General features: G+C 42.6%; 1 pseudogene; it reads right to left on the reverse strand.

The window, feature by feature from the left end:
• Window positions 1-5,170: 5,170 nt before the first annotated feature.
• On the reverse strand, window positions 5,171-9,140 carry LOC147824611 (wings apart-like protein homolog pseudogene; annotated as a pseudogene).
• Between the last annotated feature and the right edge of the window lie 5,531 nt (window positions 9,141-14,671).

Consider the following 14,671-nt stretch of genomic DNA (forward strand, 5'->3'; position numbering starts at 1 on the left):
TGTTTTTAAGACTTAACTTCTGTGTTGAAGGGAGAAAAATATTTATTTTCTCAATCCTTATAAGTTTCTATCAGGGACAGATTCCTATGAACAACGGGCAGATTAGCAAGAGAAAAAGCAAGCAACTGAAAAACCACATGTATGTCTATCATTTGGAGGAGAAGCAACTCTCTCTGGAAGGTATGTCTCTCTCAAATTGAGGCCTAGGACTCTGACTTCAGCAGTCTTTGCACCAAGAATCGTAAATCTTAGCGTGATAGCACACAAGAGTGAGAAACTTCAGGTCTCTGAGATGGGAAACTTACAAGAAGGTGAGGAAATATGCTCAGCCTCCTCTGACTGCTGCTGTCATGTGGCAGGTACTAGGTGTCTCCTCCCAGGGAGGCTGAGGATTCTGGCTCTGGTGGGAGAGAATGAGGAGTGTGAAAATCAATTCCTTTGTGTGAATCTGCATTCTGCCATCAGAAAACCAGGGAGAAAGCTACAGAAACTTCCTGCTTTAAACTGCCTTCAGCTCAAACTCTTCACCACCATAGGAAGCAGTATTTGGTTTTCTTCTGTAGCAGACATCTCTGCCCAGTATTAGCAGACTCTGGTTAATTGCAACCCAGTCTCAGCACCTTTTGATCTCTCCAAGAAAGATAAGCAGTGCCTTCCCTCTGTGTGTATATCAGCTATCCCTGCTTGTATATCGGCCATCGCCAGATGCTTCCAGCCAGATGCTTCTGGATGTGTCACACTATGTTGCTAGATGTCTTCAAAGCATACCCTCCTCACTTTACCATGCTCATAATCAATAAAATGCTGGATGCCCTTGGGACCCTTTGTCTTTGCTGCCCAGAGCAGCATTGATCAGTTCCAAGATCCAGTTCTCTCTAAGTCTTGTTTCTTTCTCTACTCTTATTAGCTTGTGTTGTCGTGCCTCATAGGAGACTGTAGGCTCCCTGCAGGGGTCTAAAGTTCCCATTCCTATTCCCTATACTCTTCAGCATCATGACCCCCTGAACTCATATCTTTATCCAGGGCTGGATCCCTCTTGGGTGTGAACTGAAGCCAGCCAGGCATCATGGAAATTAATTTGTGTGTCCATGATTGGGAGACCTCAGACTTCTGATTTTGTTGTTGCATGCCAGTGTGGTTCTTTTTTTCTTTTCTTTTCTTCAACCAGATCAAAGTATAGAATTGAGATAATCTTAGAAGGATCCATTCATTCATATATTTAGAAATATATGTTTCCTTTCTCTTCTGTGTCTGATGCTGCTCAAAGTGGAAGTTAAAGGTGGCTAGAGTCAAGTGCACACTCACAGGGGAGGAAGGGAGAAGGTGGGGAGGGCACTCCAGCAGCATAGGGTGTTTACAGGTGCCGAACTCTGAGAGATGGACAGTGGACAATAGTGAACGCTTTCCCCAGGTGAGCCCACAGCTTTGCCATCATCCCCAACACAATGTGGGAACCTGGGAGTCTTGGGGAACACTTCTCCTTCACCCCACTTTTCCCAAACTGTCCATTTGTCTCACGGACATTAACTGTGTCCGTGTGTTCCAATCTCATCTGCAGCAGACTCTCTTGAGGCTCCCACAGTCTTCAGCCCCCACACCTGGGGTTTCTATCCATTCTAGGTCACCTCCAGCCTTCTGCTGTCAGCAGCCAGAGTAGGCTTGAAACCAGCTCTTCTCAAACCATCTACTCTGTTCCTGCCAGGACAAGCAGCACCTGTCCTTCTCCTATCCTGCAGGCCCTGGATGGCCAGCCCCTCCTGCTATCCCCAGGAGTCCAGTTCTGACTTGTGCTCTGTTTGGCCACATGGCCCAGTTCCAGGTGGTAATCATACCACTCTTCCCACCTGGGCTTCCATCCACCCTGGGTTCCCCAACACCTGATGCTCCATGGAGGCCCCCTCAGTGGGCCTCAGCCTGCATATGGAGTTTTCACAGAAGTGTCTCCTGCCATGAGCACCTACATCAGGGTCCCCTGATTCCCTTTCTTATCGTAATCCCCTGTTATTTTTCTCATCAAGTTTTAAGTGATTACTTTGCACTAATTTTAAAGTATTTTAAGACAGAATCGACCCATTATACACGATGTGAAGGAATCTCTAGTGATGGCATGACCAGGAGGTTGCGTGCTTCATGGTGCTGTTCACGGCCTTCTGGGGATGCTGAAAGTACACGAGGACTCAGCCAGGGGTCCAGGGATCTGGGGAGATGGGGGGAGGTGATTGCAAAGTAGCTGAGGGGATGTTGGTAGGGGGAGGGATTATCTTTACACAGTCCAGTTTTCTAATTTTTCACTTTATGGATTGTGCATTTTTCATCTGAGAGATCATTGACTAACTCTGATTTCTGGATATGTAATTTTATATTTTTCTAAAATTTCTGTGGTTTTGATGCTTGAGTCTGTCATCTATTTTGAGTGTGTGTGTGTGTGTGTGTGTCTTAAGATGTGAAGTTCATATCAATTTTCTTTCTCTTGTACATGTCCAATTCCAGCACCTTTGGGTGTGCATCAACTGATGAATACATGAATAAAATATGGTTCCTCCATACAATGGAATATTTTTCAGAAGTAAAACAAGAAGGAAGTTCTGATCCATGCTACAGCATGGGTGAGACTTGAAGACATTATGTTAAGATCACAGAAGCCAGTGATAGAAGATCACATATGATTTCACATAGGTGGAATATACAGAATAAGCAAATTCAGATAGATAAAAGTAGATTTGTATATACCTGGTGTCTTAGTTACTTTTCTTGTCCTTGAGATACAATACCAGGCAGCCACAAGTTAAAGGAGTAGAGGATTATTTCAGCTCAAAGATTTTAGAGGTTTCAGTCCATTGTTAGCTGGCTCCAAGAGAGTGGTGTAGCAGAAGGGTATCACAGAGGAGGAGCAGTACATGGTTTGGCAGGTAGAAGGCAGCAGCCTGCCTTCCATCTTTCCCTTTATATCCATCCAGGATACAAGCCTACTGGTGGGTGCCACTCACACTCAGGGTGGGCCTTCCCATTATCTACACCCAAAACTATGCTAAACTAATCAGTGGAGTAATTTAGTTATTACATATCCTTAATCCATAGTCACCCAAACTAGATCCAGCCACCTCCAAAAAGTCCCACCCATAAGCATGTGAGGCTTTGAGGGGACATCTAGAAACAAGCCACAACACTTGGGATTGGGAGTGGCGTTATTGGGAATAGAGAGTGACTGCTAATGGGCTCTAGGGCTCTTTTTTGGAGGATTAAATTTTTCTTATAATTAGAAGTTTTGACAGTGGTACAACTCTTTGCTCATACTACAGACCCCTGACACACTACACTTTAAATGGGAAGAGTATGTACTAATTGGATTATATCTCCATAAAGCTGTTAAAAACTTACAGAGATTTTGGTAGTAGCTTCCTTAAAATTACACATGAATTTGGTGACATTTGACATTGTTACTATATTAAATCTTCCAGTCTATGATCATGGTATGGGTCTCTATTTCTTTAAGTCCTATTTAATTCTTTCATAATGCTTGATCTGAACAAATTTTGAATTTATACTAGGGTATTTCATTATCTTTTTCATGCATTAGTTGATATGATCATGGGACTTTAATTTGTTGGCCTGTTAATATTGTTTGTCATATTGACTGATTTTCAAATGTTGAGTCACCTCTACACAAGATCAATGACAGAAGATCATAGTATAGCTATTTTTAGGCATGTGCTACTATTTTATAGAGGATTTTTGTAAATAAGATCATGGAAGATACTGGTTTGTGTTTTCTCATATAGTTTTTCTCTTATTTTGGCCTCATTAAATCTGTGAAGAAGAGATGGTGTAAAATTTACTTCAATGCATCTTAAAATATTTGGTAGAATTCTTCAATGTCTTAGTCACTTTTCTTGTTACTTGGACATAATACCCGACACTTACCAATAAAGTAGGAGAGGTTAATTTGACTCTCATTTTTAGTCCACAGTGGCCTGCTCCAAGGCAGGAAGGCAGCCTGGTTGAAGAGCCTGGGCAGAGGAGAACTGTTCATGGCATGGTGACTGGGAAATAGAAAATCAGGAAGGATGCAAGAAGGGAGATAGGACCTTCCCGGTCATACCCACAATGACCTCCCTCCTAGCCAGGCCCCACCTCCTAATGGTAGGTCAGCCATAAGCCCCTAGAATCCAGCCACCTTCCAAAAGCCCCACCTATGATTGGATTACACTTTAGAGACATCTAGATATAAATAGAACCGTGAGTGAAACAATTTGTAGATTTTTAGGAGGCTTTTCAGTTATGAATTTAGTTGTTCTAATTATATAAGATGATTGTGGTTTTCTGATTCATGTTAGTTAGGCTTTGTTAGTTTGTGGCATTTGAGAAATTGGTCCATCACTTTTAAACTGATAATCTTATGAGCATAAAGTCATTCACAGAATTTAGTTATTATCCTGGCAGTGGATGCAGATCTTCAGTCACATCTCAGTTTTCAGTTCTGATATTGATGATGTGTCCATCAGTTATTTGTCTTTGTCAGTCTTCCTAGGAGTTTAGCAGTTTTATTATTTTTTTGTGAAGAAACAGGCTTTTGTTTTATTGAATTTCTCTATTGTTTGCCTATTTTAAATGTTTTACTATTTCTTTTCTTCATTTTTAAAAAAATTTATTTTATTGGTACATTTTAGGTATACAGTAGAATGACATTCATCACTGGAAATTTGCACCTTTACATAATCTCTCTTGGTTCTTAATTTTCCCCCTTCCCCTGCCCTCCTTTTAACCCCTCCATCCCTCTCTATTTACAAAGACTTTGTTTACATTTTTTCATTTTCTCATATTAACTCCATTCCCTTCTTTCCTTTCCCCTACCCCTCCGACTTCCACTTCCCCTTTGTCCCTTTTCTTCCTGTTTCACCTTTTAGTCCTTACACTTTCAGTTTCTCATGCTAGACAAACTATTTGGTATTTACACATCTGTGACCTATCTACTTCACTTAGGAGTATCGCCTCAATGTGCATCCATTTAGCTATAAATGTCTCTAATTTCTCTCTTTTTTTTCACAAAATTATTAAAAGCTTTATTTATGATCGGAATCATTCGACAAAAAAGCAAAAGCCAGTAAGCCTTAAAAAGGAACGAAGCTGCTATCTTAACGATCTCAGAACCTCCGACACCTCATCGCTGAGCTGCCCTGCCTTGGCCAGCATGACAACAGTGGCTCCACACACAGCAGCTGCACTAACAGCAGCATGAAGTCACCCCTCAAACCTGCCTGGAGTGAAGCAAGGACACGGGGGAAGGGGTAGACTCTGCCAGGAAGTGTATTTCAATACTGCACGGGTTGTGAGCAGCCTGAACCTTTTCCCTCCTTTTTGATAGTTGCAGATTGACGTAGTAACTGTCACTGAGCAAACGCAGAATGCATGATGAAGAAATCAGATGGTCGTAAAATCCTGATGAATGCTCTTGATTTCTCTTCAAGGACCTCTCATGATATTTCTTTGTCTAAGGGTAGCTCCAGCATTCCCAAGCACCTGAAGCAAAGGTAAAGCAGCTAGCAGTGTTCCAAATACTCAATCACCATGGAGATGGACTTCTGGTCCGTCGTCCCAACAGCACAAGTAAGATTCATGAAGCTGAGGAATTTCTTGAGCATCTCTGTCATTATGGAGAAGCCTCCTTCTGGCAGGTATTCCCGCACAGTGGTGACCTTGATTGGGCTTTCCTGGCAGAGACAGCTGAGAAGCAGTGCTGTGTAGGAGGCCATGATGCAGTCCTCCATGTGCTTGCCAGCATGCTGCAGGGCTTTATCGAGGTCAAGTTCTTCACTGTCCTCCTCCTTCTTGTGTTTCCCCTCTGCACTGTCTGTCTTCTCAGTTGACACCCACTGTCTCTCCCCACTGGTCTCTTGCCACTCTCCGCTCTTATCATGCTGAGTGGTGGGTGCATCTTTGATCAACTCATCTGTTTTACTTTCTGCCAACTGGGCTGCTCGCTCTCGCTCAAGGAATAGCTGTACTAAAGCCTGCATGGCATGAACTTGCCCAGCTACCCTTAAGCTACTGTCTCCCTCCCCGCTGCAGAAGGAAGAATCAAAGGAACAGGACGTTTCCATGTTGATGAGGCAGTGCCAGTTCCGAGCGCTGTACTCCACTAGATTTATCCGTAGACCCAAACCCAGCACCCGAAGGTCAGATCTCTGCTCCTGAGGTAGGTACTTCGGGACCTCCAGCACACAGTTCACGGCTGTGCCAATGAGGCCATCCTGTTCCCCTGTTTTGGTGCTTCCAAACTCACTGTCGTTGACGAGGTTGAGCAGCACCCCAATGACGGCCCGCATGCAGTCCTCCACCGCCTTGCCCACATGTCTGGTCATGTTCTGGGGAGGCAGAGGCTTGCTGTCGGCCAGACAGATGCTGTTCTCGGCGCAATTTTACTGCTGGATCAGTTCCTCACAATGCTGCAATGCTTTAGCTGATGAAATAATGAGTTGTGAATTTTTATATGCTATCAAGTAGCTTTGATTCTCTGGATTATGCATTGTTACACTTTCTAAAACTCGTAAACATCTCTCTGCTCCCCATAATGAGGCTACCAGTTTTTCTTCATCCTCATCTCTACTTAAATGATCCACACACTCTTTGACTTTATCTACAATATGATCCAGACTGCCCAAAAGCCAGAGTTCTTCTTTAAACCAGTCTCCTGCTCGTTGAGAAGTAAGGGACAGCAATGTCTCCATCGCTAAATGCCCGGTTGTCATGTTTTCTAGATCAAGATGCTTATTGTGTACAGTTTCACAGAGTCTCCAGATTTTCTCTTTAATTTTGTTCATGTCTTTCTCATTCAGCAGCGTAGCTGATGATGCATCCTGTTCCAGCTCCAGAAGTCAGATCATGAGATCTAAGCTACCTCTGTCGAGATCCATGTTCAAGCAGTCCCGACTCAGGATATACATGAGGGCAGCTGTACAGAGGGACAGGTTCTGGTGGTGCTGGGAATCATCCAAGGTTTTAAAGATCAATGCAACCATTCCACGTGCTCTCAGGTGCATTCGGAAGCTGGCCGTGGCACATTTAGTAGCTAAGCTAATAACACTAAGGCAACGTGTGTTCAGAGGCTGAGTGCTCTTTAAGCCACTTAACAAGTACTCAATGTCATCAGAGAACTCTTGATTCTCACCAAATTCCACCACATTGTTGAAGTGCTTCACATGCTGAACAACGGTATATAATTATTTGTCTTCTTTTCTGCATTTCATTGCAGTAACTATATCTTGGTAGGGCTGAGTAGGTATTGTCACAGTTTTTATCACTTTGAGTGGTGGTGCAGGAGCCTTAAAAACTCCATCATCTTTTTGATTTGGTTCCTTTGAAGACAGCCTCACTGTGCCATTCTGAGGTGTTACAACTGGTGGCCCAGGTAGTTCTTCTGAGTCTGGATGGTTCCAATGTCTAGCATTAGACACGGCTTTTGTAGGTGACCGTTTAGGGCCACTAAAAATCTTTCTGGTATTTTCCTTTGATTTATCTCCTTGTTTACTTATGGGCTTCTTCACACTTTGAGGCACACCAGGCAAGTCCTCTGCAAAATCCAAGTTTTCTGTGTTACTAGCACCAGACTGACTGTCCTGGGAATTATCATTGCTTTCTGGAGGAGGCTGCAAGGAGGGTGATGGAGCTGTTTTACTTCGTTTTTTGTTGGCCTTTCTTTCCACTTGACAGTCATCATCATCATCATCTTCACTTTCACTGAGATCATCAAAGCCAAAATACTTAATTTTGTAATTAGAACTTCCAGAGGCTCCTTCATCGCCTCCTGTCTCATCATGATCTTCAAAACCAAAAAATTCAAGTTTAACATCCTTTTTGGATTTAACATTACTAGGCCGGAATCTAGTAGTGGTCTTAGAAGTTGCGATATCGGCCTTTTTTCTGAGGCGACCAGCTTCTCCCAGGTCTGCAGGAGTGGATGCGGTGAACTCGTCCATGCTTCGCTCCATGGTGTCCTGGATGGTGACATTACAGACTGACAAGCAAGATGGATGTAGCACAGTATAATCTCTAGTCCGGCCAACTGTCCCTCTAAGACTGGTCCCGCAGCCGGCACTGCCCTTCTTTGCCTGATTCAGGCCATCTTTACTCGACTCACTGGTTGCTTTGGCTAAAGCCTGATTGGTGCCGTCCATTAGCTTATCAAAACTGGATGCTCCTTGGGAGGGTTTTGCCTTGTTGGCCCTACAGTACGTCCTACAGTTGCTTGGCCTAAGAACACTTTGAACCATGTCTGCCTCAATGGCTTCATCTAGATTTTCCGATCGAGTTTTTAAATCCTCATCCTTCATCTCCAAGAGAGGATCCTTATCCAAACCTAAAATATCTTCTGACCTGATACCTTCAAAATCATTATCCTACTCATACAAACCAGTTCTCACAGATCCCTCGAGTGGAGATATTTCAGATGGGGACTCTGACCGTTTCCCAAACTGGGAGTTCCAAGTATCATTTGTTTCCTTGATTTCATCTGCTTTGTATCCAGAAGCCACTGTGGTTTCTGCATTGGGTTTCTTAGTACTGTTGTCAGCATTTTTGTGAAAATGGTGACTATTTTTTTCATGTTCTTCACTAAACTTCTCCACTTTATCCGTAGCCATTAATTTAGCGCAGCCACTTCTGCTCGCCTCATCTTCCAGGAGTCTGTCTGTGGCCCTCTCTTTCCCAGGCAGAGCAGTCTCCGAAGGTGAGCTCGAAGCAGACACAATGCCATCTTCCCTTACCAAGGGCCCAGTTCTGCTGTTAGCTTCAAGTAGTGAAATAACTTCCTCCAGCGGCACTGCTTCACTTGACTCTGAGTAGGAGCCCTCACCCTGGGCTAAATTCTTTGAAGAAACTGGAAGAGACTCATCATCACTATCAAATTCAAAAGGGTCGCCAGTATTTTCCTCTTCTACTTTAGATTTCTTCGGAATTTCTTGGATGTCTGGTTTGAAATTGGGCCTCTTCTGCCCTAATTTAGCCATAAACGTGGTCTCTCCCCATTTTGTGCTAAGGGTGGTCCGTTTGTTGGAAAAGACTTCGTCAAATTTCGAACTGCCATTGCCTCCATTCCTGCTGTATGTTTCCCCGAATCTGGATGTCATTTTGACACCTGTTTCATATTCCCCTGGGCGCCGGCAGGAGCGCTGGCCTCGGCCCGCAGGAGCACAGGGCCAGCCACGGTCGGTCCGCGACTCAGCTCAGGTAAATATGAAGCCCAGCCAACGGGGAGGAGTAGCGGCCCCACAACTTCCCTCCCCGCCGCGAGCGAGCACCGCTGGCCGGGCCGGGCCTAGGCCTCCCTGCCTAGGCGACCCCGGCGAGCCCGCTACGTGCCCCAGCTGGGCCACCGCTGCCTCCTGCGCCGCCACTTCTGCCGGTGAATGGTCAGCGCTGGAGTTTGAACAGGGCCCTGAACCATCTCAACGCCATTTGCACTCCCAGCCCCCCAATTTCTCATTTTTTATGGCTGAGTAGTACTCCATTTTATTAAAAAAAACAACATTTTCTTTATCTAGTCTACAGTTGATGGGCAATTGGGCTGCTTCCAAGTTGTAGCTATCACAAATTGCGCTGCTATGAACATGGGTGCACGTATATCACTGTGGTATGATTCTTTTAATTGTTTGGGGAAGATCCCCAGCAGTGGAATAGCGGGGTCAAATGGGACTTCCAGTCCTAGCTCTTTGAGGTATCTCCATACTGATTTCCACAGTGCTTGCACCAGTCAACACTCCCACTAGCAGGGGAGCAGGGTTCCTCTCTCCCCACAGCCCTGCCAGCATTTGTTATTGGTTGATTTCATGGTAGAAGCCATTCTTTCTGGGGTGAGGTGGAATCTCAGTGCTCTTTTCATTTGCATTTCTCAGAGGACCAGTGATGTTGAACATTTTTTCATATATTTATTTGCTATTTCTACTTCTTTTTCAGAGAAATGTCTGTTAATTTCAGATGCCCATTTTTGGATAGGGTTTTTAAATATGGAAGGTCTGATTTTTTTAAGTTCTTTATAGATCCTAGATAGTAGATCTTTGTCTGAGGAAGAGCAGGTGAAGACGTTTTCCCACATTGTGGGTTGTCTCTTCATACTGGTGGTGGTTCCTCTTTTTGCACAGATCCTTTTTAATAAGAAGAGATCCCACTTGTTGATTGTGCTAGTTCATGGGCAACTGAGGTTTTGTTCATAAAATCTTTTCCTAAACCAATGTCTTCAAGAGTTCTACCTAACCTCTGTTCCAGCCAATTCAGCATTTCTATTTTACTATTTAGATCTTTAATCCATTTTGATTTTAGATTAGTGCATGGTGAGAGATACAGGTCTAGTTTTAATCTTTGGCAAGTTGAAACCCAATTTCTCCAGCACGATTTATGAAAGAGGCTATCTTTCCTCCAGTGAGGGAGTTTGGCTCCATTGTTGAAGATGAAATGGCTGAATGTGTCTGGAGTTGTTTCTGCATCTTCTAATCTGTTCTACTGGTCACCTGGTCTGTTTCTTTGGCAGTACCATGCTATTTTTATCACATTAGCTTTGGAGTATAGTTTAAAGCTGGGGGTTGTAATACCCCCTGCCATGTCTCTGTTACCTAGAATTGCTGTTGCTATTCTGGGTCTCTTGTTCCAAATGAATTTTTGGATTGTTTTCACAAGGTCTGTGAAGCATTGTGCTTGGATTTCAATTGGGATTGCATTGACTCTATACAGCAGTTTTGGAAATATGGCCATTTTCATTATGTTAATCCTTCCTACCTAGGAGCAGGGGATATCTTTCCATTTTCTGATATCATCTTCAATCTCTCTTTTCAGAGTGCTATCATTTTCAGAGAAGAGGTCTTTGATTTCTTTTGTTAGGTTGATTTCTAGGTATTTCAGTTTTTTGGATACTTTTGTGAAAGGAATTGTTTGCCCTATTTCTCTCTCAGTGAGTCTGTTGTTCGTGTAGAGGAAAGCTATTAATTTTTGTGCATTGACCTTGTATCCAGCTACTCTACTAAATTTGGTTATTAAGTCTAGAAGACTTTTGGTGGTGTTCTTGGGGTATATAGAGTATCATGTCATCTGCAAATAATGATTATTTGACTTCCTCATTTCCTATCTTTATTCCTTTTATTTCTTTCTCTTGTCTAATTGCCATGGCTAATGTTTCCAAAACTACATTGATCAGGAGTCGTGATAGTGGATGTCCTTGTCTTGTACCTGATTTGAGTGTGAAGGATTTCAGTTTTTGACCATTTAGTATGATATTGGCTGTTGGTTTTTCATAGGTAGCTTTTATCAGATTGAGGTGTTGGGAGCAATGCTACATAATTCTAGGGAAATATCATTTGAGTAGGTCTAGTTCTCCTGCCTACAGGCCAGCTACTATGACATTACAGACATAATTGCATTTTGGCCTCAGGTCACAAGTGAGACCTCAGTGATCCCATGATGCTATAATGCTCCAGGACAAGAGCACACCTGCGGGAGATGCCAGTGAGGAACCAAATCTTCATCTGCATAGTTCCTCATTGTTCTTAGATTTCCACTGCCCCCCAGTCTTTTGTTACACCTTGTTTATCCCAATGTAAAGTACTGAACTCTGCATTTTCACTTCTTACATTTGTTTCCCCATGTACTGAATAAAAAGTGCTGCAAGCTAGGGGGTCTTTGTCTTTGCTGCCCAGAGCAGCACTGATCAGACCCAAAGCTCAGCTTCTCGGTCTCATTTTTCTGCCTTTCCTATAATTCGCCATGTGCTGCCATGGTGGCTCGCAGGAGACTAGGACTTACTGCAGAGGTTCTGGTAACGTCCCCTTCCCCTGTCCCCTCCATTGAGGTGGAGACTGTCTCTTCCAATTTTGTGTAGGGTTTTTATCATGAATGCATGTTGGATTTTTGTCAAATGCTTTTTCTGCATCTATTGAGATGATCCTATGGTTTTTGTCCTTGGCTCTATTGATATAGTGTATTACATTGATTGATTTGCATATGTTGAACCATCCCTGCATCCCTGGGATGAATCCCACTTGGACAGGGTGTGTTATCTTCTTGATGATCTTCTGCATTCTATTTGCCAGTATCTTATTAAGGATTTTTGCATCTATGTTCATTAGTGACATCGGCCTATAGTTCTCTTTTTAAGTTGGGTCTTTCTCTACTTTGGGGATCAAGGTGAGGCCTGCTTCCAGGAATGAATTCGGGAGTATTGTTTCTCTGTCAATTTCATTGAAGAGTTTAAACAGTAGTGGTAGTAGTTTCTAAATGTCTTGTAGAATTCAGCAGTGAAGCCATCAGGACCTGGGCTTTCCTTAGTTGGCAAGTTTTTAATTACGTTTTCAATTTCATTGATATTGGATCCTTTATAATTTTTAGGTCTTCGTTCAACTTGGGTAATTCATGCATATCTAGGAATCTGTCCATTTCTTCTGTGTTTTCCATCTTATTGGCATACGGGTTCTCAAAGTAGGTATTGATATGATCCTCAGGTTTTCTGCCGGGTTCATTGTAATTTCATCCTTTTCATTCCTAATTGCATGGATTTGGGCCTTTTCTTTCCTTTGGCTGATAAACTTGGCTAAGGGTTTGTCAATTTTTTTTAGTCTTTCGAAGGAGCAACTCTTGGCTTCATTGATTTTTTTGTGTCATTCTCTTAGTCTCCATTGAGTTGATTTCTGCTCTGATCTTTATAATTTTGTCCCTTGTATGAGCTTTGGGTTTGTCCTGCTCTTCTTTTTCTAGAAGCTTGAGGCTCAGCATCAGGTTGTTTAATTGGGCTTGCCCTGTTTTCCTAATATGAATAGTCACTGCTATGGATTTCCCTTGTAAGACTGCTTTCATCATATCCCTTAGATTCCAATGTGTTGTATTGCCATTGTCATTTAATTGTAGGAACTAGGGCTTGAAATACTTCACTCCAAGCTCTCCTTGACTTGAGGGTTTGTGTTGAGAAGTCTGCTGTGATTCTGATGGCCTTTCCTTTATAGGTGATTTGTTTCTTTTCTCTAACAGCTTTTACTATTCTGTTCTTGTGTTAAAGTTTTGGACTCTTGACCATTATATGTTGGGGAAGATATTTTTATAGTGGCTAATTGGAGTCCTATGTGCCTCACTCATCTGTAGGTCAAATTCTTTTTCCCCTCTTTGGGAACTTTTCTGCTATTACTTGCATGAACAGGCTTTTTATGTCATTTTTGCTACCTCCTGCTTTTTCATGGACACTGGTCAATCCTCTGTTATTCTTCTTTGCATTATTTAGCAGTTGCTCAATTGATTTCTTGTGGTCCTTAACTATTTTTAAGAGATCTCACTTTTCATGATCACTAACCACAATGTCTGATATTCTCTCCTCACACTGGACCATTCTGCAATGTATACTTTCCATGGCATTTTTAATCTCCTGGATATCTGTTTGAATCTGTTTTATGGATGTCATTTCTTTCCTATGGTGAGTGTTCATGGTTCCCATCATTTTCCTGAGTTCTTCTATTTTTTTTTTATCTGTATCTCCTGTAGAGTCACTAAGCATATCTTTCATTCTGGTCACTATCTCTGTAGTTATCTGAGAAATTATTTCTGCTTTGAATTTTTCTAGAATCTCATTCACCTGCTTTGTTACACCCACTTTCACCCTTTCAGAGAGTCTAGGTGGGTGGCTTTTGGATTGTTCCACCTCATTGCCCCCTAGGTTTGCCTTTGGTGAGCTGGAAGACTGGGGGGGCATTGCATCTTGTTTAAATGTCTTCTCATTTTCTATTTTTTTGGAGTTTAATTTCTGGGTTAATGCTCATAAATTTCTTATGGCAAGTAGCTTTATTGCCAGTGTTCCCTTAGGAAATGACTACTTCTCAGAAGTGTCTTCAAGGTGTAGTTGCCTTTTGGGTTTTGAGTCTGTTGCACAATCCTACTTCTTCAATTTATTAAAGATGAGAAGTTTCTGCACTTGGCCTAGCCACCAATTCTTTGGCATTGGCCTATAGTTGTTTTTGCTTTGTTTTGTTTTTTAAGAACCATACACAATCTCAATATTGGTGCACCAGGAGGAACAATATCAGTACAGTTATGTCACCCTGGCTAAAGTAGTGCAATCAACAATAACAATAGCATCAAAGAGAGCCTAGAAAATGTCAAACTGCGGTAACTATTAATTTTCTACCTTTAAAGGTATGAACTAGATTGGTGGTTATATAACAAAATCTAGAATGGATCTGAAGCTTGTGCACAGTTAATAAGCCCTTAATGTGGTGATTTTACCCTTAGGGGAGAAGATTTCAAAGGATTTTGGGGAAAAACAGAGAAATAAAAGAAGAGGAAGAAGGGCTGAGGATTTAGCTCCGTGGTGCAGCCATCTTCCTCACAAGCACAAGTTCACAAGTTCGATCCCCAGTACCACAAAAGAGGGTTAACCAAAGAAGAAGAGGAAGAGATCAGGAGCATGGATGGAGGACAAGCTTTAGGAAACTGGTGATGAAGATTTGGGTTGAGAGAAAAGAAAGAAATAAAAACAAGAACAGTACAAGAACAACAAAACTAGAAACCATGTTCAAACAGTCAAGAAAAAATAAAACATTGGTGCACCACAGCTCCCAGGCATCAGAAAGCTTCTGAGTAGGCGTGCTGCAGCTCCCAGCATAGAGGAAGCTTCCAGGTAGGTGCGTCACAGCTCCGAGCCCTGAGGAGA

Source organism: Heterocephalus glaber, unplaced genomic scaffold (assembly GCF_053883595.1).
Source record: "Heterocephalus glaber isolate CG9 unplaced genomic scaffold, H.glaber_assembly_v1.0 deba00001532, whole genome shotgun sequence".
Lineage (NCBI taxonomy): Eukaryota > Metazoa > Chordata > Mammalia > Rodentia > Bathyergidae > Heterocephalus > Heterocephalus glaber.